The 25,510-nt window shown below is 41.0% G+C and overlaps 2 long non-coding RNA genes across 2 annotated transcripts in view; both read right to left on the bottom strand.

The window, feature by feature from the left end:
• LOC141985286 (uncharacterized) overlaps positions 1-1,078 on the bottom strand; it is a 113,907-nt gene extending 112,829 nt beyond the window's left edge. The window contains exon 1 of the long non-coding RNA XR_012638900.1: positions 1,026-1,078. This is a non-coding gene — a long non-coding RNA (uncharacterized LOC141985286). The remainder of the gene's footprint in view (positions 1-1,025) is intronic.
• Positions 1,079-23,159: 22,081 nt separating this feature from the next.
• Positions 23,160-25,510, bottom strand: part of LOC141985282 (uncharacterized) — a 55,433-nt gene continuing 53,082 nt past the window's right edge. The window contains exons 3-4 of the long non-coding RNA XR_012638897.1: positions 24,160-24,304; positions 23,160-23,479 (exon numbers count right to left, since the gene is read on the bottom strand). This is a non-coding gene — a long non-coding RNA (uncharacterized LOC141985282). The remainder of the gene's footprint in view (positions 23,480-24,159; positions 24,305-25,510) is intronic.

The raw sequence follows: 25,510 nt of genomic DNA, 5'->3' as shown, positions 1-25,510 counted from the left end.
CAAGTCACCTAGGATCCTCAAAGGTATTTAGGCCCCTAATTCCCATCAGTTAGGGGCCTAAATACCTCTGAGGACAGGGAATTAGGCCTTATCTGTACTTGGGATTCAGCAAATGTAGACAAGGAAAGGCAGGATTTTCACCCCCACTTGAAATCAGTGCAAACAATGGGTATTGCAGCAGTGCGCAGAGGCCTCAACTGCTAGGCACTACACAAGCACATTGGCTTTCAATGAGAGTTGGGCACTTTACACTCTTAGGGCTTGTTTACACTGCCCTGCAGTTTGAACAACTGGTGTGTGAATAGCAGTGCCTACCGAAGTGCAGTGCTGCAACTCTCCAGTGTGGAGGCTGCAGGCGCGAACTAAACAGTTCCAAGTTTGCATTAACATAGTCCTCATCAAACAGAATTGCATTAATGCGAAGTAGGAACCTTTCGGTTCACGTCCAGAGAACCCACATGGGAGCGATACAGCATAGAACTTTGGTGTGCACTGCTAAACAACCCTATAGTGTGAACTGCAGGGCAGTGTAGACATAGCCTTAGATGCTTTTGAAAATGCCACCCATAATAAATATATGCATACATTGATTCCTGCCCTCTAAACATTTTGGCAGGATTATGCCCTAGCACTTGCTATAGCGCCTGCAGTGTGGAAAGGCTGGAAAAGTCCCAGACCTGGCCAGGTGAGAATTCCCTTGGAGGAGGCCCTGCACTGAGCTGCCATGGGTGGCTGTACACTGTTCCCCATCCACAAGCCATGGCACATGGGGTGCACCAATGCCAGAAAGGTCACACACATTCTCAACCAGCCTAGTATCCGGAGGTCACAAACTTTGTTTCTCCTCCCCCTAGATTGTGTCTGTGTGTGTGTGTGTGTGTGTGTGTGTGTGTGTGTGTGTGTGTGTGTGCAGCACACTCTCTTACCCTTTGTCCATTCAACCCCCAACCACCCACTTCAAGCAAAAGCCTGAGGAAAGAGATACACCATGCCTGAAATGTCAATAAATTTCATCTTTGTCATACCTTTAAAGCTGAGTTCCAGAGCTGAGGGTTCTACTTTAGAATGCACTGTTCACTGACCTGGAGAAAGGAAAGATAATCTTGTGATTAAAGCACTTGACTGAGACTCAGGAGATCTGGATTCAGTTCCCAGCTCTGCCACAGACTTCCTGCGTGATCTTGGGCAAGTCATTTAGGCACCTACAGCATGGACTTAGGCACCTAACTGTTTTTGTGCATCCAGAGCTAAGTCTCAGTTTTGGGACCACTGAGATGTGCAAAAACTCCCACCAAGTACTGTGGGTACCCGGACTCATTTCTTGCCTACATTTTCAGGGTAAAAGTTTTCTGGGCACCTATGCACACCATGCGCATGGCCCTCTCACTCTAGGTGCCCAGACACATAGCTCCTGGCTGAACACTGCCTCATCCAAGTCTTCTGGATGTCTATTTCCCACCTGACACGCAGCACAATTCACAGACCAGAGGAAGACAGGCATTTGGCTGCCAAAGTCACATGTGGGACCCAATCTGACAGGCAGCCTCTCTGCATGCCTACCTGCATGCCTCTCTGCTAGCTGTCCTCAGAGGTGAACCCTCTCCTGGAGCTATGTGCCTATGCTGTTTTAGTAAGAAACCGAGGAAGAGGAAGGGGTGCGGGTGGGGATCCCCACCTTATAACTTTTACCCCAGTGGCGAGAGTACTCACCTAGGATGCCAGAGGAGGAGAAAGTATTGTAACAGGGGTCTCCCACCTCCCAGGACTGTTCCACTGCAGATAAATACTTAAATAGTCATTGGGCCTGGGGGAGAAAGAGGAGGTAAAGAGAGAATTACTCTGCAATCCAGTCGTTAGGGACTTGAACCTGTGTCTCCCACATCCCAGGTGAGTGCTCTAGTCACTGGGTTAAAGGTTATAAGTTGGGCATTACCACCACCACCTCTTCCTCTTCCTCGGTTTCTTACTAAAACAGCATAGGCACATAGCTCCAGGAGAGGGTTCACCTCTGAGGACAGCTAGCAGAGATAGGGACCTCCCTACCACCTGGATTTACGAGCCGCTCTCCCTGAGGGGGTGGGGCTTACCACACACACACCCTTTGGCTGGCATCTCCTGTTGGCTAGTTTAGGCAGGAAGCTGCTTGGCGTGCTGGCTCTTGTGCACTGCAGTCTAAGGTGCCTGTCTCTCCCCATTCATTTCATAGGGATCCTATGCTCCCAACTAGGCTTTGTGAATCTCAGTGATTTTCTAGGTGCCTAAAAGTTAGGTACTGTGACTCTCATTGTCACAACGCCTAACTTCTTTTGTGCATCCAGCCCTTAAACCTGAATTTTGTAGGACCCTCTACATGGGTGGATCTCAATTTCCTGTATCTCATCTTCCCAGCTGTAAAATGAGGATAATAATACTCCCTGTGTTGTCTTGTCTATGTAAGGCCTCTGGGACACAGTCTGTCTCTATGTGCGCGTACAGTGCCTAGCACAATGGGTAGGGGTTTCTTGGCCCTACTGTACTACAATAATAAGCAGGAACAACAGCAACAACTTTGCATGTTCATATCTAGCGACTCTTTTCAGATAAGGAGTTGTGTAACATTTAATAACTGTAAAGCAGTTTGAAATGACAACTATAACTGGGGCCAATCCATCTCTAATCGTAATCAATGGGAGTTTGGAAACTGATTTAAATGAAAGCAGGATTGGGCCAATTATCTTGTAGGATGAAAAGATTCCTTTCAATATTATTGCCATCCAATCCAAAACAAAACAGCTGGTTTCTGAATTCTTCAGCAGAGTAATTCAACAGAGACATTTAATTTCACTGTGTAAAAAATAGTGTGGGAATTTATCAGTTCTTGGTTGTTATTTTACTCTGTCCTTAACAACAACAACAACAACAGCAGAATCTGAAGAGGTTTGACATTTTGTTTCATTTAGATCAGTCTCTTTTTCTTCATACCTAATGATCACACTCACAACAATGCCTCTCTGGTGTCTCCCATCCTCTAGGGACTGCACATAGGTCATGGACTCAGAACTCCATTGCATCAGCACTGAATAATAATAATAAAACCTAAAACTTCAAAGACATAGCTAGCTCCAAGGCCTGTGCTTTAGAAACCTCATGGCAAGTTTCTCCCTATTTATTTTATTTCATTTCATTTCATTTCATTAATTACTTTTGGTGCTATTCAGTGATCAAGTTGCATGTAGCTCCTCTGTCTGTGACCTATGTGCAATTCCCTGTACTACAGATGGGAAAACATTGTTGAAGCTTTTTTCCTTCTCCCTGCAAGCATAAAAACAAAACATCTAGATCTAAAGAAAGAATGGGGGGGAGGGGGGAGAAAAATTCAACTTTAAAAAATAAAATTACTCCCACTGAGGTTCAAAGGCTGGACTCAGCCAGAATCCCTTATCTGCACTTTCCATTAATGTTGCTCTTTGTGTAACTAGTTTTAATTGATAACTAGAGTTTCATTTCTTTTGTCCTTCCCCTGGACAATTACTTTCCATTTTACCTTAGATGACTCCAAGTCATCGTGGCAGAGGCCCCCAAGACCTTGCTGTGATTCTGTAATGACTTAAATTCCCCACTTTCCCAGAGTGCCCTAAGATGTCAGGCTTTTATGTCTTGCGCTGTTGCATTATGTCCTAATGGAAAATTTCTCTCCTAACTTAAGAGCTACCCTACCCCCCATAAATAAACAATGACAATATATGGATCAAGAATGACCCCGATACATTTGTCTTTAATGGAGGAATCACCGTAAAAATTGATTTCCTTTCACCCTTTAGCAAAAAGATCTTCTCTGTGCAGAATTAAACACACACAAGGCATAAGTCATATTCAAATGTGGAACAGCAAGTAAAGACACTTCATTTAACATGCAGCTATGCTGGAGGCTCAAACCAATTTGGAATTCAATTTGCATGATAATTCTAAAAATAATAATGCTCTAATTAGGATGTATGTGTGTTTGTATGTTTACAGTCATAAAATTCACTAAAAAAAATCACCAAACAATTTTCTGTGTTTAATAGGAATTTAGTAGCTTCCTCTCAAAGGAAATCACAAACTGACCCCTAGTAAAATTTGTTTAACTAATTGTATGTTTTTCGAAGTAAACACCAAGGGACATCTGATCATGAATTATATTCCTTCTCTTTCGTGGAAGGCCATCATCAGTCTCGCTCTTTCACTGACACACATAACATATAGCGTTTTGATGCTCTGCAGTTACTGTAGACCCAGAAAAAAATTGCTCAGCTTCTTGTCTGTTAACCATGATCAAACCTCAGGATTTAATCATGATTAGCTGACAACATGGCGAACGTTTCTCCCTGTGCATTCTGAGAGCAAGGCCATGCTCAGCATCGTGTCAGCTAACTTCTTCCCAGCTGTGTTCAGACACAACACATCTGTTCAGTGTGAAGCAGCCCATGATCTGGTTCAGCACTGTCTTTCTTAATGCACATTTGTTTCCTTTGATCAATTCTTGGTTATTATGTATTGCGGAGAAGCCAATGGCTTCAGATTAGTTTCTAGCACTGTAAATCAATTTATTATCATTATTTATTAATTATTATTAATGTTTCTTTTAGTTAGAAAAGGTACATTTTATTGGGGAAAAAGCTAGTAATCCAAATCTTAGACCATTCATCAACTATTCATCATCTGCAATTCTCTGTGAATGGGAAAAAGTACCATGAGGCAAAAATTGTCTTTAAGTGTTTCAGCTATAGCCAACAAAGGAAAATAAATTAGAATCACTTTGTCTTATTGGATAACTACTTTATTCTAGTGTTGTCACTGTCACCATATTCAAAAAATCAGAGTAGGGTACTAAGCAGTGAACTCTTGAGCATTGCTGCTTTTTACACACTTTGCCAGGCTTGGCCCGTCAAAGAATTCCAGAATGAGGGGATTGGCAATATTATGAGTTCTTTCATATCATAGTAGGTTTATAGGCTTATCTAACCTTGAACTAACTTGAAATTGAAGCTTCTACACACACACTACAAGGAAAACATTATGTATATGCTAAACAATTAGATTAAAAGGTTGTATCCTTTTAGACAAGCTAAGACTGAAGAATATCCCCAAACACAGTGTTGCTATTCTGGTTATTACTTAGATTCTTTCAGCATTTCAGTTTTTAAAGCTAGATATAGATAACTTGCTAATCCAAGTGTGTGTGTGTGTGTGTGTGTGTGAAGAAGTGTGGGGGCACTGCTTTTTTAACTTTCCAAATCACAATCTAATTTTCCACATACAATTTTAAAATGAAAAATGAAGCCCATGTATACTGCACCATGAACAAGAAACTGAAAATCAAAGTTGATTTCCATAGATAGATTTTTTTTTAAGTATGATCTCGCCACCCTCCTGAGGAAAGAGGAGAGGACCAGGAAAACATCAGCTTTTCTCCAAAAGCTGGATTTACGTTCTGTTAGGCACTCAGATACTATTGGGATGGGAGCAGTATAAAAAATGACTGTAAACTATTTGAGGCAGGATCTGTCATTTTACTATATGCTTGTACAGCATGTAGCACAGTGGGGTCCTAACCTCGTTGAGGCCTTTAGGTACTATCACAATATAGATGACAACATACTACTGTTGAAAAACACCTATTGTTAGATGCTAGCTCAATATCAATACATTGAATTTCATTGTGGAACCCTCAGGGATTAAACCTGCTGTCAGCTCCCACTGACTTCAGTGGGAGTTAAGGACATGCAACAATGGCACTCAGCACCTTGCAGGAGTGAGCCCTAAGTTACCGTTGGCCTGTTCCAAAGCCCATTGCCATCAAGGGAAAGACTCCCATCAGTTTCAATGGGCTTTGGATCAGCTCCCATATGCAATTTCCAGCAATGTGAATGGTAGGAAAGATATTAGTTAAAAACTCAAAGGAGAAAATAAACAGGCTAAGGAGGAAGCATGGACTTGTTATGTGTGACCAGGTCCAACAGACTCACTGTTTCACAACACAGTCTCTTTCCTAGTGTTGAAAAGTACCATCTATAAATCTGAAACTGTTTTAACACTGATAAATTTTCCTCCCAATAATAATATGTTTCATGTTTGAATAAGTTGCTTAAAAAAGCTTTACATCTTAACCTGACAATGCCTTTTTTAATTCAAATTGCACCAGCCATTAGAGGAAGTTAAAGAATTCACCTAACCCAGAAAATGGTTTGATTAAAATTGCTTGTTAAAATTTCAAGATCAGAGTGATTCCTCTGCTCCTTGCTCACTCCCTGCTTGTATGCATTCTAGCTTTATAGTGGGCTCGTTAATAGAGCAGCTTGCCAAGTTTGTCATCTGTTTCATTATGCAAAATATATACGTTTCATTTACCTTTCCTGTGGAAAAAATCAGTTATCTTCAACCAGATGTAATGATTTCTTTGGGTTTCTTCTCAACTCTTGAATGGCTCAGAATCCCTAAAATCTCTATTGGTGGTAGACTATTGGGGAACCCTGCTGTGTGCCAATTTTAATGTAATGATCTTTATGTTTTCAAGTAACAACTTAGAATGCTGACCACTAGGCAAACAAACATTGAGCTGAAAGGAAAATGAAATAGTTTAAAAATTCTCTGAACATCATTAAAAGATCTATTTGACATGAAAATTAAAGAAGGAATTCCTAAAACAGAGCTTTAGTTCGCATGTCTTCGGTTTTATTATAGCTACCTAATGAAGTGAAAATAGTGAAAATAGTTCTCTTATCTCCTGACTTTTCTAACTGGAGTAGTTAATGTCAATAAATGAACTAGGGAGAGCTGAGCTGAAAAGTATGGATCTACATCTGTTTCTGAATTTCCCCAAAGCAATGGGGGTTTGCGTCAAGCCTATCTATAATACATTATGTAAAACACATGCACTGAAACTGATCAAAATCTTATATTTGCTATTATTTTTACATATATATTAGGGAATCGTAAACATGCATAGTGCTGTAAAATACAGATGCTAGTGTGATAGATATGGCAATTTCCTGCAATATCTGCGAAAAACCTTATTGAATTCAATTTAAGTATTTTTGGAGTCCATTGTATTAAATGGAAAGGTTATGTATTATTGTGCGCCTGGATTGTATATAACCTCACTGGGTGGCGATATGAACCCTGTGAAGTGTTATGAACTTCAAAGGACTGTATTGAACAATGTGCCAGACAAGAATGGACTATTGGGACAAATAGTGTCAAGTGGTTTGCTTGGGGAAACTTTAGGGGGTGGTGAACGCAAATTCTTCACCTTTTCGTTATCCAGAAACCCAGCCTTTTGCGGAGACGACCATTATTTGCAGATTGTCTGTTCCTGTGGTCTCAATCAAAGACCCCATGCTGTATAAAGGAAAGACTAACATATTCGTGGGTGTGCTAGTTCTGAGCTAAGGCTGTTATGAACTCGTAACCACAGAAAAGCCCCTTTGTGGGGCTGAAGCTGGAGCCCTTGTTGGAGTTATGGGTGCGGGGGGGGGAGGGAGAGTCCTCTAGTAAGGTTATTAGCATGCCTGTTGGTTCTTTGGTTGTTTTTAATATGTGTTCTCTGTAATCACTTTACTTTAAACAGGCCTTAAATTCAGCCAGAGCTGTCTGGAGTGGAATTCCGGTAAATATTTTCAAGCCCGTGGGAGCTCCAGCGCCTCCCGCAGTGCTGAATCCCCGAGCCCTGGCACGCCCCATGGGGCTGAAGCCCCAAGCCCGGCACCTCCCAGGGGGTTGAGGCCCTGAGCCTGGATATGCCCCATGGGGCTGAAGTCCCAAGCCCTGGGGCTCTGGGAAATACTCAATGAGAATTTAAGCCCCGACTTTAAGAATAAATGTGGTTGGTTATAAAGAGCTGTGTGAGAATTTGTAACTGCTGACAATTCCAGCTGTTCATAGTCTTTGGAGAGAAAGCAAAGTGCAGATGCTGCCCTGTTTACGCAGTCTGGCTTGCTGAGAATATCACAATGTAGGCAGGGAACTGAGCAGCATGGAAAAACCCCAGTGAGGAGGGGGACAGAGGCAGGTCTGTACCCAGGAGAGGGGATGGCTGAGGAGGCAAGAGCCTAAAGTGGGTGCCGCTGGTGGACCATGAAGGGGGAATACAGGTGCAGGTGCCCTAAATTGTGACAGACAGATTTCTTGCCCCAGATTGGTTACAATTTAGGTCCTTGATTCTGTAAAAAACTTAAGCACATACTTACTTTCAAAGATGTGCCTGTGCCCTATTGACTTCATTGGAATTTAAGCATGTGCCGAACTGCTTTGATGAGCAGGGCTGCACTTAAGTATGTGCTTAAAGTTCAACACATAGAAGTGCTTTATTGAATTGAGGCCTAAAGCCTCCATCCTGCAAATAATTATGCATGTAAGTAACTTTCTGCTCATGAGTAGTCCCACTGAATTCAGCATGAGTTCCTCCATTTGCAAGATTGGGGCCTAAATTAATATGCCAATAAACACAAGGGTATGGCAACAAGGGGAAAGGTAGAAGAGAGGAAGGACAAGGAGAGGACAATGTGATTATATGCTCACTTGGGAGATTAGTGCATGTATCTCTAAGATAATACATATTTTTCTGCTACGAGCTCAGGCAAGAGTGGCAGTTGAATAAAGCCCCTCTTGGCTTCAAATCCTGGTCTTATTGCCCCAGTGAGAATGGGGGAACCATGGATTTCAAGGGATTCCCTGCTGACAGCTGCACAGTGAAATATTTCCAAGGAAATTCAAGTAGAAAAGAGAATAAGAATCTAGTGGAAGGGGGACAGCTCCTGAAATATGCTGCCCCAGCCAAACAAAATTCTGTGCACTGGGAAAATATTACCATAATCTCCCACCTCCTCCGTGCCTCCTTTGCCAACCTTCTTTCCCTCAACTTCATGTATTATTCACCACACTGGAAATACTCTTATTTATGCTTTGTAGAGTGATGTATTGCAAAAAAACAACTTCCCTGTTCTGAGAAGCTTACAGTATAATTCAGATACACACAACAATAGCAACTCGGACGTGAATCTATCTATCTATGTATCATCTTATATAGTCCTCATCACTACAATATCTGACCACCTCCCAGATTAATAGGAACAACAACAACACTTCCCTCTCCCCTTTTCTATTTTCAGGAAATACCTTGAAAGAAAGATTTCCCCCTCTCTCTTCCCCCTCCGCACCCATCTCCTGTATGGTGACCAAATTAAAGAATAGATCCCAATGCAATGCCCAAATCGAGGAAAGCACTTAAACACATGCCTAACTACATGCACAGGCGTAATCACATTCAGGGGCCCAGGACAGCATTTAAAGACAAGCTTAAATTTAAGACGGTGCTTAAATCCCATTCAAGTCAACGGGATTTAAGCATAAGCTTAAGTGCTTTCCTGAATGGGGGGTCTGTCAAGGCTGATACCCAACTCTAGCACTTCGAGTGCAGGAGGTGGGGGCCCCACAAGGATTCTAAAAATTAATACTGGCCACTCCAGGTGTGTATTAAACTCCCAAGGTTACAGCTTTTTTCTGACCTTGGCTTGGTAAATGCTGCCACCACCCAAATGGAAAACCCCTTTTTGGAACCCAGGAAAGTGCACTTGGGAATTCCTTCCTGTGGGGTACCCTCAAGCCCTTTCACCCCCCCCCCCCCGAAGAGCTGAGAAAGAAAACAAAGGAAATTAGCTGTTGCCACCAGCTAATCAAACAGCATATGCACAACCCTCTTAGGACACCAAAAATCCAATCCTGTTCTTAAAAAAGGTACATTTTATTAAAAACAAAAAGAAAGAAAATACACCTGGAACTTAGGCTTTTGCTAGATTTTAAAAGAGCAATTCCAAAAATTAAGCACCCAAAATAGCTTTCTTGGGGGTTCAGCTTAAAGGTTACAAGCAAACAAAAGCATCTGGGGTTAGCACAGAAGAGTCCACAAGCCAATAAGAAATAAAAGAAATAACCCTAATCGCGTCTTCCTAGACATTTCCTGATTACTTACATATTTGGGGTTTCAGATAAGTAGGGTTGAGGTATGATTTGATGCTTTTTCATATCTGGTTTTAAAGCTGCTTACAGCATTGGTGCTCTGTGTCTCCGCTCTTTCCCGGAGAACCACAACACACCAACAAAGGGAAGTTTTTTCCCAATTTTAAAAAGTTCTAGCCCTCCCTTTGGCTCTTTTGGTCAGGTGCCCACTCCTTTTCCTTTACCTGGGGGACTTTGTTAGCCCTTTACAGGTAAAGCAAGCAGAGAACAGCCACCAAGACAAACTTTATAGCTAACTGGCTGGCTGGGTGTTCATAAAAGGGAACTATCCCCATCCCCTTCATTTATCACAGGGTCTGTGTGAACAGACTATTTGAAGAACTATTATGGGAAACCTAAGTCAAAGAAAATGTTAACCTCATTTAGCTCTGCAAGGGTGAAGCCAATGCTCATGCTTATCATTTGCAGGAAAGAGTTCTAAGTCTAGGTCCAGTGCTTGAGTTAGCTCTTTCTCCTGCACTCACAAATTTCCTACTACTGGTTGACAGCTTCACTGTTCTGGTGGAACACAACTGTCCATGGAGGCCATGATTGTTATGGGAGATACATATATATGGTTATAAGTCTTATATATATATGAGTATATGTCAGTAATTAATAGAAAGAGCATCATTTACTGTCACATGAAAATATGTATCATTATTTCTAAGGTGGTTGTTCACTGTAAATAGCTACCTGATTGCACAGTTATTAACAATGATTAGGGAAGGAGAAGCAAACTCAGTAGATTTGCATCATTTTAATTATAGATGGGTTGAGGAACACTTGTAAGGACTGGGTCAGTTTTAGGCAGGGATTTGTAGTTGGAGCCAAATTAGCGCTAGGTTTCAGATTAGGATTTGAGGATGGAAAAATCTCACATATTTTCTCTGGCCTTCTCATCAGACTTGGGAACACAATATTAAAAGTCGTGTGAGGTGAGTTATTCATCAATTCCTGGATTTTAAGACCAGAAGTGACCATTGCGGTATTCTAGTCTGACCTCCTGCATAACACAGGCTATAGAAACCAGTAAATTCTATATCAAGACCATAACCTCTGTTTTAGTTATAGGGTATTATTTTTAAAAGATACCCAGTCTTGATGTAAAGACTTTAAGTGATGGAGACTCCACTGTATCTGAAGGTAAGTTGTTCCAATGGTTAGTTACCTTCAGTGTTAAAAAAGTTCTTCTTATTTCTAGTCTTAATTTGTTTGTCTTCATCTTCCAACCATCGGATCTCTTTGTGCCTATTTTGCTAGATTAAAGATCTGTCTACTATAAGAAAACTTTCCCCCATGCAGCTACTTAGAGTCATTGATCAAGTCACATCTTAACTTTCTCTTGGATATACTAAATAGATTAAGCTTCTTAATCTTTCACTATAGGTATGCTTCCTAGACCTTGAATCGTTCTCGTAGCTCTTTTCTGAACTCTTTCCAATTTTTCAACATCCCTTTTTGAATTGTGGACACCAGAACTGGAAACTGTATTATAATGATGATTTCACTAATGCTGTATACAAAGGTAAAATTCCACCTCCCTCTCCTACCTGTATATGATATTGCCCTGCTTATACATCCAAGGATTGTGTCTGCCCTTTTAGCTACAGTGTCGCACTGGGAGCTCATGGTCAGTTGTTACCCCTAAATCCTTTTCAGTGTCACGGCATTCCAGGATAGAATCTCCATCTCATAAGTGTGGCCTACATTCTTTGTTCCTAGATGTATGACTTTGCAGTTAGCTGTATTAAAATATGTTGTGCAAATGAACCCACTGTACCAAGAGATCCAGATCAATCTGCATAACTAACCTGTCCTTATCATTATTTACCACTCCACCAACTTTCTTCCAGAGTAGAGACAAAGGTAAAGAATAGCATTGGGCCAGAAATGCTTTCTTTGACATCTCATTTACACTTGCATTTTGAGATCAGTTAGCCAGTTTTTAATCCATTGAGTATGAGTTAGTTTGATTTTGAATAGTGCTAATTTTTAAAAATCTGAATATCATGTGAGACTAAGTCAAACGGCTTATAGAAGTCTATTACTTTTATCAGTCAAACTTGGGATCTTATAAAAATTACATTGTTTGACAGACCTATTTTCCATAAAACCATGTTGACTGGCATTAATTTTGTTACTATCCTTCAGTTCTTTACTGATTGTATCCCATATTAGCTTATCCGTGATTTTGCTCAGGGCTGATGCCAAGCTAACTGGTCTATAGTTGCCCAGGTTACCGCCATTTACCCTTTTTAAATATTGGAATAATAATAGCTTTTTCCCCAGTCCTCTGGAACTCCTCCCAGTGTTACAAGATTTGTTAAAAGTCAGCATTAATGGTTCAGAGAGCTCCTTGACCAATTCTTTTAATGTGGTTGGTGCAAGTTTTCCAGCCCTTCTTATTTAAAAATGTTTTACTTTAATAGTTGCTGTTTAACCTCCTCCCTAATTAATGGTGAAATAGAAAGTATTTCATTATCATGGTATATGAATGCATGATCATGCTTCCTTCCAAATACAGAACAGAGATAAATATTGAATACATCTTCCTTTTCTACATCCTGATTGACAATTTTATTATCCTTATCTAAAACTAGACCTATATCACAAATAGGATTCCATTTGTGCTTAATATATTTACAGAATTCTTTCTTATTGTCCTTACCCTTATTGGCAATAGATTTTTCATTGACATCTTTAGCTTTCCTTATCAATTCTCTCAATTTCTAACTGCTAATTTGTACTCATTGCTATTAGTGTCTATTTTTTCTATTTTTTAGTTTTTGATTTCACCTTCCCTCTTAAATATGATTATTTTTTAACCACAGAAAACGTCTTTCATGATTGCAAAGTTAATTCCCAATTATTACTCACATGCTTTTTGTTTACATTTTTTCTTCCACTCAGTTTTGTTCATGATTGTTTTCAGCTTTGGAATATTGGCCTTTTAAAAGCCTCAGGAATATATAACACTAGTCAGGGCTGTATTCTATTTCCACATTAATAAGATTAGACCACGATCCTTGCACCTCGGCAATTATCAATTTGGTCTTATATAGGAACATAGGACATATGAAGTCTAATATAGGAACATAGGACATATGACTGGAAAGGACCTCCCGGGTCATCAAGTTCAATCTCCTGCTACCCCATCATATAATTCTGTTCACAAACTTAACGAGCACCATCTTAAAACTAGGTAGGTTGTTTCTCCCTGTGATAGATATGGCAATTTCCTGCAATATCCTTGGAAGACCTTATTGTACTAAGTTTATGTATTATTGTGGCCTGGGATTGTATGTAACCTCTTGAGGGGGGAGATGTGACAGATGTGAGACCTGGGAGTTCAAAAGACTACACTAAAAATGTGCCAGATAAGTATGGGCTTTGGTGACAATAAATGTTAAGTGGATTTCCTGGAGAATCACTAAGGAGAGATTAATGCAAAAAACCAGCCTTTTGAAACTACACCTTGAGGGCAATTGTCTGCTGATTACCTGTAAGAGAAGGCCAAGATCAAAGGACCAAAGTACATAAAGAAATGGCTGATCTGCACACCCCTTGTTCGGTTCTGAATCTAAGACTGATGGACTTGTAACCATGGTGAAAACTCAATTGTGGGTTTTTAAGGACTAAAACCTATCAGAGCCCTAGGTTGGAGTGGGGAGGCCTCTGGTAGGCTTTTCAGTATGTGTTTAGGTTCTTTTATTGTTCAAATATGTTTTCTCTGCAATGCTTTTACCTTATGAATAAATGTGCTTTCTTAGAAGGAACTGTGCGGTAACTTATAACTGGGGACACTACACTGGCCATAGCCTTCAGAGAGAAAGCAATGCACAGGCTCTGGCCTTTTTAGGCATTCTGGCTTGCTGAGGATATCACAGTGTAAATCAGGGAGTTGTGACGCCCTAAAATCCCTGGCCAGGAGGGAGAAAGATGTGAGTCTCTGCCCGGGAGAGTTGGTGGTTGGGAGCCAGAAGCCTAAAGTGGATGTCCTTGGTGGACCACAGAGGAGGAATATCGGTGCAGTTACCCTAAAAGTGTGACAGCCCCTACCACTCCTATTAGAAGGCTGTTCCAAGACCTCCCTCCTCTGGCTAGAAACCTTCTTCTAATTTACACCAGTTTATACCCATTTGTTCTTGTGCCAAATTTGTCCTTTAGCCTAAACAGCTCTTCTCCCTCCCTGATGTTTACCCTCCTGCTCTCAGCCTTTGCTTTGCTAGGCTAAACAAACCAAACTCTTACATTATCCACTCATAAGACAGGCACTGTATTCCTAGTAGTCCTTCTCCGCAGCACTTCCAGTTTTAATTCATCTTTCTGATTTCAGCTCATTAAGTTCCTGAGTTCCTTGGATGTGGTAATTTCTATTTCTATACACTCATTCCCATTAGCCATCCTACAGTTTCCTCCATGTTCTACATTATCATTTTTACTGAAAAATGAGGCAAAATATTCATTTAGTTTGGGGCCATACAAACATTATCTTTAATCTCTACCCCCAACTTCCCAGCAACCAGCTTCCTGCCTTAAGAGATTCCCCCCAAAATATCTACAAATGTACTTAAGATTTTTATTGATTTATTTTCAAAACAGGAAACTGGAGTTTTAATTAAAAATGTCACAGAAAGTGTCTGCTTTCCTCTAAATTTTTTTTACTTTTCATCATTGAACCAAAAATTTGTGGCTAAAAACGAAAATTTATAAGTTTTGGTTTTTCAAAGAAAAGTCAACATTTTCCACAGAAAATTAAAAATTCCAACTAGCTCTAACAATGAATATAATTCTGCTTCTCATTTAGTAGAAGACCACTTCCATTTTGCAAACAATTTTAGCAAGTCCACTGAGAGCTGTCTTAAGTCAGGTTTCACTGTATGCTGGGTAATTTACAATCAGTAAAAGAAATATATTATAACAAGGCGTGGTTATTTAAAAAAATTCATTAGGAGTGCACAATTTTAGGTGATAAAAAAGGATGTTATGTGAGGCAATATTTTAGCTGACGTTGCATTCAGTTCTTGATCTTTTTCTAAATTTATGCCCCACAATGGCTGATTAGTTAATAAGGAAACTGTAGAGCTGCCCAGAAAACTGAATATTTCTTCTGTGGAAAAAAAAGAAGTTTTCAGAATTTTTTTCATGCTGAAGCAGTTCTAAAAGCCAAAAAATTGCAAGGTTTCACAGAACTGAAATTCTGCAATAGCTCATTTTAGGAACACTGAAACATTCCTGCAGCAGGACATTTTTTGACCTCCAGTACTCTAGTAAACTGGTTTTACCAACAGGGGTGAGAGGTTATTTATTTAAAATGTCTGGAGAGTAAAACTTCCATCAATTTGGACATCACAGGATCTTCTGAAACTCTGGTACAGTTTACTTGACCAGAATTTTATACAGTCTTATAAAATGTAGTGCCAACATCACCAGTTGAAGAAGCCATAAACCTAGTACATGTGATCTATCTTATGCATTGGTTTTTTACTAGAGCTGGATGAAAACTGCAAACATTTGTTCAAATATAAACTATGAATTATCTTTGACAGTATTTGCAACCTCTCTTACTCATTTTCTGCAAACACTTGCTCAACACAAGTAGATTTTTGTTAGGTATGATGTTCAAGGAATGAGAACGTTTTGAAATATTTGTACTGGAGGAGATGTTTGGTAGCCATCCTGAAAGCTCTTTGTGTTGTCCACTCAGAGATCAGAAACAATACTATGAAGTTTACCTAACCAAGCACAAATACTCAAAAAATATAATCACAGTTTATAGTCCCAAACCAAACTTCAGGCTGATATGTTGTACTCATATACTTCATGAGAGAATAATAAATTCATGAACATTTAGATCTGTCTGTGAATAAATCACAAGTAGAAGAGGAGCTATGTTCACCAGATAAATTGTTCTCTGTGAATAGCTCACTGAGCGTCATTTTTAAGACCGCTTTTCTTCCAACATACTGGTATGCAGATTAGCTCCACATCATGCAGTGCTGCAGCAGCTGACATTTCCCTGTGATATATTTGTTATTTATACATAGGTGCGCCCAGAGCTTGTGCTAATGGCAATATGTCTTTATGTCTGCCATCCTCTCGAATGAATTTTTGTCCTAGAAATTCCTTGGAGTTCATTACGGGTGTGTGGGGGGGTCCTGTTCATTGAAACTCATTATTGTTCTAATCAATTACACACAAGAGTGAAAGTGATCACATTATAATAGTCAGACCCAGCCATTCAATGAAAATTTAATTACAGAGTACAGAGACATGACAAAAAATTCATGTCTGTGTTCAGGAATGCAACTGCTCAGTAGCAGGTGGTTCCTGAATGTTTTCATGCTACTGTACCTTCTCTGAATCACACCTATTTTTTTGTTGTCATGAAACTGCAACTGATATATACAGCAGTTATAATGGCTCCCTAGCCTCATCTTATTTCTGGAATTTTAAAGTTCTTTTCTTAGCTCTTTGGGTGATACCAGGTACCACAAACTATGTGGCCGTTTCCAAAAACCACTCAACAGCTCGAAACTAGAGGCTGATACCGTGGCTGATGTAAAATCAGTGTAGCCCAATTGACTTCAATGGAGCTGTGCCAATTTACACCCAGCTGAGGATCTGGCCCTATTATGTAATTAATTTACTTTACTCCAGAAAGAGAGATACAGGCAACCCCTGCTGAACACATTATAAAGCACTGGAGGAAATACGTTGCCTTAGGTTTATTGTACTGCTGTAAAACACCCTGTACATCAAGAGCTCAATACAAATAATTAATAGGTTACTTCTGTTACCACAGTGGGGACCAAAATACTAGCACAGGACAGCACAGCCCCTATTGAGAATTACTCCCCAATCTAGATGAGCACATGGAGGTGAGTGTGTGACCCTTAGGCTCCCCCCAACTGGCTCCATTACTTGTTGCCCCAACTCCATTTTTGAACCATTGAACCAGTAGTATCTGAGCACCTGCTTCCATGGCTCATCCTCTCAATAGCTGGCACTACTCCAGGGGAGCTAACCACCCGTACCACGCAGAGACACTTGTAAAGTTTTTCCTCCCAGAGGCAGTACCATGCGGAAGTTGCTAGATCAGAGAGTTGGAATGTCTCACCATCATCATGATCCTACCACTGAAAGCCAGGATCACAGTAGGACCAACGCAGTAACAAGTTACTGCTTACATAGTAACAAAAAATAAATAATAAAATAAAATAATTAAAAAGTAAATCATCTTTGTTAACAGTCAAGACAATAATTAACCTCCACCCTGTATAGAGTCACTTCCAAGATCATGGTCTACCTTTTTCTCTGTGTGCCTCTTTTTATCACCTTGGCTACAGAATAAAGGTTTTAAAGGAGATTTCTTGAGCTTTTCTAGCTATTTTAGAAGGTCCCTTATGAAAATATGTTGAAGATATAGATGTGGATGTTTAAAGACAATTATTGAATAGTTACTGGCTCTTCTTGAACATTTGTACTGTATCTTTTCTTTAATTGCCTTTGTCCAATATGGAACAACTTCATTTTGCACACAAAGAGCTTATGGCATAAGAGAAAACTATTGTGGGGGTGGAGTTGGCAACATTGCTGTGGCCAAAGTGGTTCTTATTCCCTTCAGCAAATCATCAAATAAACCAAAATTCACCCATTTCACTTTCTTTTTTTAAAGACCTTTCACGGAGCTTGAATTGTTGCTAAAGTTATATACTGATGCTAATCTAATGTAATGAGATAATGTATTGCTAGAACATGCCTGCTTTTCCAATCTAATTAAATATGGTGATTAAAACAGTATACATTGCATGAGGTGCACTGTGGAGTGTGTGTTTGATATTAGTAGGGAGGCATTATTAAAATAAAATAGGTAACGCTGCCAGTATGTTATCTTCAAAAGTACTTTTGAAGCTTATTCTCTTTATATATAGATATACATGCTTTATATATAAAAGCTTTTGAAGCATATTCTCTTCATTTATACACACACACACACACACACACACACACACACACACCATCACACTAGCTCTTTTTGTGAGCACTTTGCATTTGACAAAATATAAGGGTATTCATAATAGAAACATTTCCCATTAACGTAGTAATAATGTTCAGAATTGAATCACATACATTTAATGCTACATTTCTCATAGTGGACTGATCTGCAAAGACAAATTTACTGACTTAAAGTCACTGCCATCTACACAAAGAAACGAGCATGTCAAAAAGCATCTATAATCATGAGTGACAAAATAGGCAGCATCTGGAAATGGGGAAGGTGTTACCGAAGTGCCTCATCATCAGATCCCCATGGAAAGGATTTCTATGAGTTGCATTAGAGCAGTTGAAAGGCTCTGTCTGACTCTCAATTTTACCTGATGTATAATTATAAATAGTGTGTTGTGTTACTCTAAATAGCATGGTTAAATAAAGACCTGGTTTTACAAATTAGCTTCCTGTACTTGCTGGCTGTCAGTGCTGTGAAAAGAACCTCTTTAGCCTGTAAATATCAAAACCGGCAGCGGCTCTAACTCAGATAAGAGCTACTTGATAACAAGGGCAGGGGAAACCAAGGAAGTTTGCTTTGCTGTTGCCATTTACTAAACCTGAATCTGAATGAGTCCAGAAGGAAGGTGACTTTTTCTCCCTTCCAGGAAAAAGTCAAAATATTGATACTTAATTTTTCAGCAGCACAACACCTTCCCCTTCAGGGACAGGTCTGCTTACCTGTGGGTAAGCCATAAGCAGAGATTAGGGACAGAGATGTAAACACTGTGGGCTCCAGAGAGCTGGAGGAAATTAATCAACAGTGGTGGACACTCCACAATGAGGTAAAGGAGAAGGAAACTGAATGTGCAGAGGCTGGAGAGAGGAGCTCCAGCTAGGGGGCTGAAGGGAAGAGGAAAGCCAAAAGGCTGTTTTCCAAGGAGAGACATTGGTGCTCCAGTCAGCCCAGCAGACAGCTCATCATGGAACAGGGGGACAGGACTGATAAACCATCACCCCACAGCTGAGTATACAGTGCATGAGTATACAGTGTGTGTGTGCGCGTGCGCACACATGTGCATGCCTTAGGGTAAGTCTACCCTTCGAGCTGGCAGTATAATTTCCAGCTGGGGTAGTAGTACACATCTTTGCAATCCCCATCCTTACCCCTCTTTACACCTTTATTAGGTAAAAAATCATTTTAATACCTCTGACTGTGTTTCTTGGACTGTCCATCTTTCTACTCTCAGAGGGTGGGATTACTCTACAAGCAGCCTCTGTAGCACAGACTCGACACCAGTATCTAAAATCTTAGATAGCCTGTTATGCACCTTAATTCTTGTTAGGTTCCTTCCGACACCATTAGAAAAATCCCTGTACAGCACCTAACCCCATAGCTATCCCCACAATGCCCAAATAGGCATGCAATATCTTCCCAAGGTGCACAGCCACCTAGCACCTTTTTGAAAGCCCCGTGAGCACATAAATGCCCCTTATCAGGTTAGTTAGGCATGAAACTTCATGTTTGGACAACTTAACCAGCTTTGATGCTTTGCCAGTATAAATGGTGTACAGCAGAGGTTCTCAAACTGTGGTCTGCGGACCCCACTCCATTCAGGTGGTCCGCGGATAGTTCCCTCTAAGGTGCATGCCTGGGCAGCCGCACACAAAAGAATGAAGGGCCACCCACCTCATTAGTGGAGCCGCGCAGGCATGGCTCCACTAATTAGGTGCCTGGACCCTGGAGAAGATGCACATGTAAGGTGAGGTAGTGGCCTTGGCGGTAGGTTGGAGGGGGAAGTGGGGTGAGAAGAGGGGGTGGAGGGAATTTGGGATGTGCAGAGCTGCGGCGGCCAAAGAAAGAGGCGACTTTCCCCAGCTCCAAGACGGTGACTGCGAGGGAGAGACGGCCCTCCTTCCCAGCCTCATCTCTGTGGCTGCTGTGGCGGGGGAGAGACCCCACTCCCTCCTTCACAGCCCTAGCTCAGGGGCTGCTGCAGTGGGGGAGAGAGGGAGAGACCCCCCCCCTCCTTCCCATTCCCAGCTTGGGGGCTGCCACAGGAGGGGAGAGAGGACACATCCATCATATTATAAAGGTAAGACTTCTGATATTAAAATACGAGTTGTGTGCTTTTATTTGTAGAACAAAAAAAGTTTATTATTTTTTTTAATATAGTACTTTTATCCAAAGCGCTTTACAATAGTTAGCTAACGGTACAAACAACATTTGGAAAGATCATTAAGTGGTCTGCCGAGACACCTCAGCAATTTTCAAGTGGTCCGCGGAAAAAAAGTTTGAGAACCACTGGTGTACAGAAAAAAGGTCCAATCCTGTGAGGTGCTGGGTGTGTTCAACACACAGTGAAGTCATGAAACTGCGCCCTGTGCCATATTGACATATATTATAAGACAGTACCATACAATGAAAAATTATAAGGGATGGGTCATTTTTTGCATTTCAAAAGAAACTTCTCATATCAATCTACATAGCAAACTATCCAAACCCTACCCATGTCATTCATTCTATTCATGTTTCTTGAAGGAAAGCAAAAGGGAACTGCACACCAAACATGTTATTTGCCACGTATCTGAGGGAATCTGAAGTTTGGGTGATTTAAACATAATAGGATATTGTAAGCTGGTTAGGCTCCAGAATAGAGTATTTTAGTAAGTGAACCACTTCACTTTATATATTACAGCAATTAATTATCCTTTTAACAAAATTGATGGTAGCAAGAGCACATTTTTCCCCCCAAGGAAAAAAGAAACTACAAAATTTTAACTAATTAAAATCAACTAGCTAATAAAACCCAGTAGCCATTAACATGCAAAATGTTTTGCTCCTTTAATATGATTTGCTCTAACTCTACTGGAAAAGCAACACGAAGAAAATAAGCTCTTCAGCAGATCTGGCAGCTGAAGGGGAGGGAAGAGAAATAAAAAAATAAAGAAAGGGATGAATAAAACACGTTTTTTTACAGTAGTGATCATTTAACTTAGTTCTAAGTACACTGGGCGATAAATGGCCTCATAAATGTGCAAGGTAAACTCTGAGGATACAGAAAGGAATAATTTATTGCCTTGTAACGTCAAATGCAAACTAAAATTATCTCCTAAATAACAGATTTTCTAGTTGGGCTGAATTATTGTGTAACAGAGGGACAGTAACTTCCACTGAATCTCTCCCTTGGTTAACAGTAAAATGAACAGCATGAATTAGATCCAGGTAACGTTAGATGTCACCAATTTAAGCAAATTCAACCTTGGAAACTTTTCCCAGGAAAAGTAAGTCAAAGCTGAGATTGGATCTTGGGTTCATGCTTCTAATCAGCTGTTCAGCTTGTACAGGAAAGAATTAAAACACATGGGGGGAAACTGTAATCTTTGCTTGAAGCTCTGCATAACATCTTATCTGTGTATTTCCTTTTCTTACTGTCATGTTAGCCATTTGTGAAATAACAGAATACTAAGATACTAGGTGATGGAGACGAGTGATGTCCAAATCACCAAAAGGCTCAGTGGTTCTGTTCAGATGACTACTACCCAGATATAGGTTAGTTAAAGTTGAGATAAATATCTCTTATGACCCCTTGTGTCTACCAAATTGGGTTGAAAATTTCATGAAAATATAGGTTTTCTCAAAAGATTTCTACTACTTCATGCTTGGATCCGATTAGAAATGCAGCATGAACAGTCTCTAGGGTGATATACATTATGTGTGTGTATATATTAGGTAGAGTTGGCACCAATGCCTATGCGTGAGGCTGTCCACACACATATATAAAACTTTATGAACCTCCAACAAAATTCAGTTCAAGTTTTGGGAGAAGGTTTGGGTCAGTTTTTATCTTATTTAAATTACCTTGCCCATCGCCACTGATGCTGGACTGCTAGCCATTAAAAATAGTTAGATACCTGTATCTGCAAGTATTGTCACTATTTGTTGGTAAAGGTTTCTTTCTCTGCTTCTCTATACTGGGCTATTTCTCTTCTCCTAGCCTTGGTCCCATCTATATGGGATTGGTTCTTTGAGTCCTTTTTTTCCATTCCAGTGTGTCTTGAAGCAGTTCCTCATTAGCTGTGGAGTTTCTCACATCCTTTTACATAGATCTATCCATCCATTTAGTTTTAGGTCTTCCAATCCTTCTCTTATCCTCCACTTTTAAGTTTATCATCCTGTTTCCGATATAGTCTACCAATATTCTTTTCTCATGCCAAGCCATCTGGATTCCCTCCATTTTTCTATCATGGGTATCATCTTCATACTTCCCCTAATTTGTTCTTTCCAAACATAGTCCATCCTTGTAACGCCAAGCACTCATCGGAATATTTTCATTTCCACTGTATTCAAGATCTGCTCCTGTTTCTTCTTCAGTGCCCAGCATTTGGAGCCATAACAAAGTGCAGGACTAATTAGTATCTTGTAGATATTACTTTTCAATTGGATAGGCATTCTCCTATTGCAGATCATTATGCTCACTTCTCTCCATGTAGTTCATGCCTTTCCAGTTCTGCTTATGAGTTTGTCATTGAGTTCACCATTTTCCTGTGCTATCGAAAGTAGGTACTTGTATAGTGGCCTATTTCATCTTATAATTAACATTTTATTGGTTCTGCAAATTTTTGGCACGTGAAAAATGGCAACAAATAGTATAAAGCAGTAGGACAAAATCCTCTTTGTTGAATGCATGTTCAAGCTTGTATCAGAAGAATACAAGAATATGTAACAGTAATATATACTTATCACTTATCTGGTATCTTAGACACTTTATAATTAAAGAAATACAGATAAAATGACTTCAAAGATACAAGATTAAAACAATCAAAATCAGTATAAAACCATACTTAAAATGAAGGTGAAATACTAAAACCCTTCTGAAACAGAAAGGTTTTTTAAATGTTGTTTGAAAAAAAAATAAGTTTATTCTGTGGTGATCCTCAGATCAAAAGGGAAGTCTCTCCACAGCCACAGAAACAAAGATTAAGGCCTGGTCTACACTACGTGTTTAGGTCGAATTTAGCAGCGTTATCTTGATTTAACCCTGCACCTGTCCCCACGACGAAACCCTTTTTTTCGACTTAAAGGGCTCTTAAAATCGATTTCTTTACTCCACCCCCGACAAGGGGATTAGCACTGAAATCAGCCTTACCGGGTCGAATTTGGGGTACTGTGGACGCAATTTGATGGTGTTGGCCTCTGGGAGCTATCCCAGAGTGCTCACTTGTGACCGCTCTGGACAGCACTCTCCACTCAGATGCACTGGCCAGATATACAGGAAAAGGCCCATGAACTTTTGAATCTCATTTCCTGTTTGGCTAGTGTGGCGAGCTCACCTGCACAGGTCACCATGCAGAGCTCATCATCACAGGAGACCACGCAGTCCCAGAATCGCCGAAGAGCTCCAGCATGGACCGAGCGGGAGGTATGGGATCTGATTGCTGTATGGGGAGATGAATCCGTCCTGGCAGAACTCTGTTTGAAAAGACAAAATGCCAAAATATTTTAAAAAATCTCCAATGGCAAGAAGGACAGAAGCTATAACAGGAACCTGCAGCAGTGCCACGTGAAAATTAAGGCGCTCAGGCAAGCCTACCAAAAAACCAGAGAGGCAAATGGCCGCTCTGGTTCAGAGCCCCAGACATGCCACTGCTATGATGAGCTGCATGCCATTCTAGGGGATGCAGCCACCACTACCCCAATCCTGTGCTTTGACTCTGTCCAAGGAGCGGGAGGCAGGTTTTGGGGGTGAGGAAGATGATGATGAGGTGGCTGTAGATAGCTCACAGCAAGGAAGCAGAGAAACTGGTTTCCCCAACAGCCAAGATCTGTTTATCACCCTGGACGTGGAGCCAGTACCCCCCGAACCCACCTAAGGCGGGTTCCCGGACCCTGAAGGCAGAGAAGGGACCTCTGGTGAGTGTACCTTTGTAAATATTATACATGGTTTAAAAGCAAGCGTGTTTAATGATTAATTTGCCCTGGCATTTGCGACCAGTACAGCTACTGGAAAAGTCTGTTAACGTGTCTGGGGATGGAGCAGAAATCCTCCAGGGATATCTCCATAAAGCACTCCTGGATGTACTCCCAAAGCCTTTGCAAAAGGTTTCTGGGGAGGGCAGCCTTATTCTGTCCTCCATGGTAGGACATTTTACCTCGCCAGGCCAGTAGCACGTAGTCGGGAATCATTGCAGAACAAAGCATTGCAGCATATGGTCCCGGTGTTTGCTGGCATTCAAACAACATCCGTTCTTTATCTCTCTGTGTTACCCCGAGGAGACTGATATCATTCATGGTCACCTGGTTGAAATTGGGTGGTTTTAGTAAGCGGACATTCAGAGGTGCACGTTCCTGCTGGGCTGTTTGCCTGTGACTGAACAGAAATCTTCCCCGCTGTTAGCCACGCGGTGCGGGGAGGGGTGAAGCCAGCATCCCAGAGACTTGGGGGTGTGTGTGTGTGTTGGGGGGTTAGTTGGGTTTCTGCTGCACGTGAACCCGGAAACCGCAGCCCCTCCTTTTAAATTGCCAAACCATTTTTAAAGGCCAACCCAACAGGTACTTCGTATGGGAAATGAGGGTGCTGCTGTTTGAAACCATTCCCACATGTTATGAAGGTTAAAGAAGCCAAAAGACTGTGGCTTACCATGGCTGCCTGCAAGCTGAATTCTGCTGCCCAGCCCTGCGTGAGTGATCTCTCACACCAAATCGACATACCCTCAATAAGAGGCAAAATGCGACCTTGTAATGAAAGTACATGTGCTATGTAATGTTAACAGCAAGGTTTACCATGAAAGAGTGTACCTATTGTTCTATAAAATGTGTCTTTTTAACTACCACTTTCCCTTTTTTTTCCCTCCACCAGCTGCATATGTTTCTCCTTCCCACAGGCTAGTGAAGATTAGAAGGCGAAAAAAATGCACTCGTGATGAAATGTTTTCCGACCTCATGCTGTCCTCCCACACTGACAGAGCACAGCAAAATACATGGAGGCAGACAATGTCAGAGTTCAGGAAAACACAATATGACCACGAGGAGAGGTGGCGGACTAAAGATGGTAGGTGGCGTCAGCTTGCTGAAAGAAGGCAGGAGTCAATGCTCAGGCTGCTGGAGGATCAAACTCATATGCTCCAGTGTATGGTTGAGTGCAGAAAAGGCAGCAGAAACACAGACCGCTGATACAGCCCCTGTGTAACCAACCGCCCTCCTCCCCAAGTTCCATAGCCTCCTCACCCAGACGCCCAAGAATGCAGTGGGGGGTCTTCCGGCCACCCAGCCACTCCACCTCAGAGGATTGTCCAAGCAACAGAAGGCTGGCATTCAATAAGTTTTAAAGTGCCGTGTGGCCTCGTCCTTCCCTCCTCCATCACCTCACCCGGTGCTTCCCTCCTCCACCACCCCTCCTGGGCTACCTTGGCAGTTATCCCCCTATTTGTGTGATGAATAAATAAAGAATGCATGAATGTGAAGCAACAATGACTTTATTGCCTCTGCAAGCAGTGATCGAAG

The sequence above is a fragment of the Natator depressus genome, chromosome 1, assembly GCF_965152275.1.
Source record: "Natator depressus isolate rNatDep1 chromosome 1, rNatDep2.hap1, whole genome shotgun sequence".
NCBI lineage: Eukaryota > Metazoa > Chordata > Testudines > Cheloniidae > Natator > Natator depressus.
The sequence above is the reverse complement of the archived record's forward strand: the minus strand, read 5'-3'. Positions and strand labels throughout refer to the sequence as shown.